The 3,310-nt window shown below is 30.0% G+C and overlaps 1 non-coding gene across 1 annotated transcript; it reads right to left on the bottom strand.

Moving 5' to 3' along the window:
* Window positions 1-515: 515 nt before the first annotated feature.
* TRNAP-UGG (transfer RNA proline (anticodon UGG)) lies at window positions 516-587 on the bottom strand. Its single transcript has one exon. It is a non-coding gene; the product is annotated as a tRNA-Pro (tRNA).
* Between the last annotated feature and the right edge of the window lie 2,723 nt (window positions 588-3,310).

Genomic DNA, 3,310 nt, shown 5'->3' with positions numbered 1-3,310 from the left:
ACACATTCTGAAAGTTCGAAATACTGCATAGACACAATTTGAAGTTTGGGGACTGACTTGACACAACCACTAAAGTTTAGGGTAATGATAAAAAAATTTCCCTTTTTAATTAATTTGGCCTTTTCTTTAACTCCCCTCCTTGTGAAGATTCAACGAGATCTGCTCCTCACACTTGGGCGTCTCACATGCACATCCACCGTGCATTGGGAACATCTCTTGTGAAAAAATAACTTATAAGTATGGAAGATGTTCCCAATGCATGGTAGGATGTGCATGTGAGGTGCCCTATGTGAGGAGCAAATCTCTCGGTGAAGAATTGGTGTGAGATGAGAAAAGACATGTGACAATGACAAGCAGATAAGATATGCCTTTAATATATATGTAAGGAAGTATAGTGGACGAAACTATTACCAACTTCTTCTTCAAAAAATAAAAAAAGAATAATTCCAACTTGTCAATACATATTATCGAAAAACAAGCGTCTTTTAAGTTTAAGGTGGTGAAAATAATTAAATGGGGCATTTCGAGAATCGAACTCGGGACCTCTCGCACCCAAAGCGAGAATCATACCACTAGACCAAATACCCATCTTTGCTTAATAAATCATTTATTAAACTATAAACAATATAAAAAAACTTAGGTATCACAAATTTGTTTTAATTTTTTGCAATGTATTTAAAAAGAAAATCATTAACTATAAAATGCAAACATATATAGACGTACACAACAACCGTAGTGTGTTGTGTTGAGAACAATTCCACATGAATGACAACATCTCCATGCGAGGCTGTTGTGGGTTGATAGTGGATCTGGATTCTATGATATCTCTTCACCAAGGGAGAAGTATGGACAGGCCTAATGCAGATTTCTGAATTCCACTGCAGAGTTATAAACATTCAAAATGTCAAAAGCCCCCACTTTTTACACCATTGTCCCCTATGAATTGGCATCAATTCCGAGATGACACCCATCCCAACTGTACTTTGGGCCTAAAATTCTCATCGTGGGCTGAATGATCATTCTCCCAAAAAGATATTGTATTTGTACATGTGCTTTCAATATCTTCTTTTACCATAGAACCAATCGATGTTGAACAAAAAATTATTATTGGAGCTTTTATTAGTGTGGATACATACACCTAGACAGGCCTCGTGCCAAATTTACCAATTCCTACTTAAACTATTTTTGAATTACATGTTATTGGATAAATTTATGTTAAGTTTTTATTATTATTATTATTATTTTTAACTTTATTATTTTTATTATTTTTATTATACTCTTAAATTTAATGCACAGGCTTTGTTAAGTGACATTTAGACAAGTCTTGGCACATTTGTAATTGGGATAAGCTAAACCTTATCCATCTTAGCATTACTCTCGGGTTATGTATTGTCTAAGAAACTAAAAAAAGCCCCAAAATAGAGAGTAAGTTGCATTTATTAAGCTAAATTTATAAAATATCTTTTATTTAGTTTAATTATATTTATATTATTTTTTATCAAATTTAAATGATAAAATAATTTTTGATAAGTTTCTAAGTGTTTTTTTATTGTTTTTTATTTTTTTTTAATTTTTATCAATAATTTAAATTTTAATTTCTTATAAATTTTGTAAAACTAATTTTACTATTTTTAGAGTAAGTTAATAAAACTAATTTATTTAATTTTTTAAAATTAATAAGTTAACCATATAAAGTTGTTGATTTTTAATTTTCCCTTTAAGTTACATTTTACATTTTTATTTTCAATATTTTCTTGACAAATATTACTTCTAATATGTTAAAAATTTTATTATTTTTATGAAAGTTTCTCTTATTTTATCAATTAGTTAAAAAACTAAGTCCTTTTTTTGTTTTTCCAAAAAATTTCCCTAATGTTATTGTTTGTTTGTTATCTTCCCTTATTTTTTTCTAATTAACAAAATTATTTTTAGTGGAAATGTCCCCTATTTGCTCTTTTTATTTTCAAAATTGCGTAACCAGGTCGAGCTGTTCAAACCATATCTACCCAGTTCGGTATGAACTAATAATCAAAGCTATTTGCTCTTTTTGGGTTATTTAATGATTCAATCCATTAGGGTCATCATCTTAACCCATCTTGTAATTAAACTATTAAAATATAATTATAACATAATTTGTAATTAATAATTAAATTTATTAATATACTTTTATTATTTATTTTTTTCTTTTATTTTAGATATATTTTAATCATATTGTTTCAATATTTAAATGTTAAAATTGGTCTGCCCATGTCAGTAGCCCTTTCCTTGCAGGAAACCCCCATTATAATTTTTTGTTTTTTATTTTTCTTATTTTTTTATTCCACGTATTTATCAAAAGAACCAATTAGATGAACCTGAATTAAAGAGTGGGCAGAGACGTGCCAAACTTTACTCAAATCGGACTGTCATCGGTTCATCTAGGTATGCTTAAACCTGGATTCTCTTCGGTCCACTGTTCTTCAGGCTCCTGTTGTATGAAATTGGACTCTCATTGATTCATCTAGGTATGCTTGCTCAAATAATCTCTTATACTCGACACTCTCATCTTGTTGTACTGTAACTGGACTTTCTTCCATTGTTCTTCAGGCTTAACCTGTAATGTAAGATCATTCATCTCAACTTGCAAGAAGCATCTAGGTCTAATTTTGCGCCTTCCCGCTTGCTTTGCTCAGTCTAGGTATGAATTAGTTTTTTTTTTCTTATTTGCGTTTAAAACATATTGGTGATGACTATATATGAGTGGAAAAGAAAACAACAAATTAACATGGAAAAATAACGATGAAAAATTTCTGTAACTGCCACTTATAACAGATTGATTTTTCACATGAATCTCTTTTTCTAGATTTTTGCATGAAAAATGTTGAAGAAATATTAGAAAAATGATTATCAACTAAGAAAAAGTGTATTAAAAAGGAAAAAAACTGAAAAAAAGGAAAAAATCATTCGGATTCACGCAGGACCTGTATTAATGATCGGGTGAAGAAGATGATCAAAATGAGTCCCGCACGACCTAATTTCGATATGTACTCGGGTTTACCCAAAATCAACCCGTGTGCCCCACGGGTTTCCATAAGCTGTGCACCACACAGTTTTCCCATACCGTGTGATGCACAGTTTACACAAGCCATGCACCACACAGTTTCCCCATACCGTGTGATGCACAACACAATAAAAATAGCATAATCTTTTCAAAATACATTTAATTACATTTAAGAGTAATTAATACTAATAAATATATACATTATCTTTTCAAAATAATATACTTTTTACTTAACAGTAACTAATTCTAATTAACAGTAATTATAGTTTA

The sequence above is a fragment of the Nelumbo lutea genome, chromosome 1 (assembly GCF_056320005.1).
Source record: "Nelumbo lutea isolate HS-2025 chromosome 1, American lotus-T2T, whole genome shotgun sequence".
Taxonomy (NCBI): domain Eukaryota; kingdom Viridiplantae; phylum Streptophyta; class Magnoliopsida; order Proteales; family Nelumbonaceae; genus Nelumbo; species Nelumbo lutea.
The sequence above is the reverse complement of the archived record's forward strand: the minus strand, read 5'-3'. Positions and strand labels throughout refer to the sequence as shown.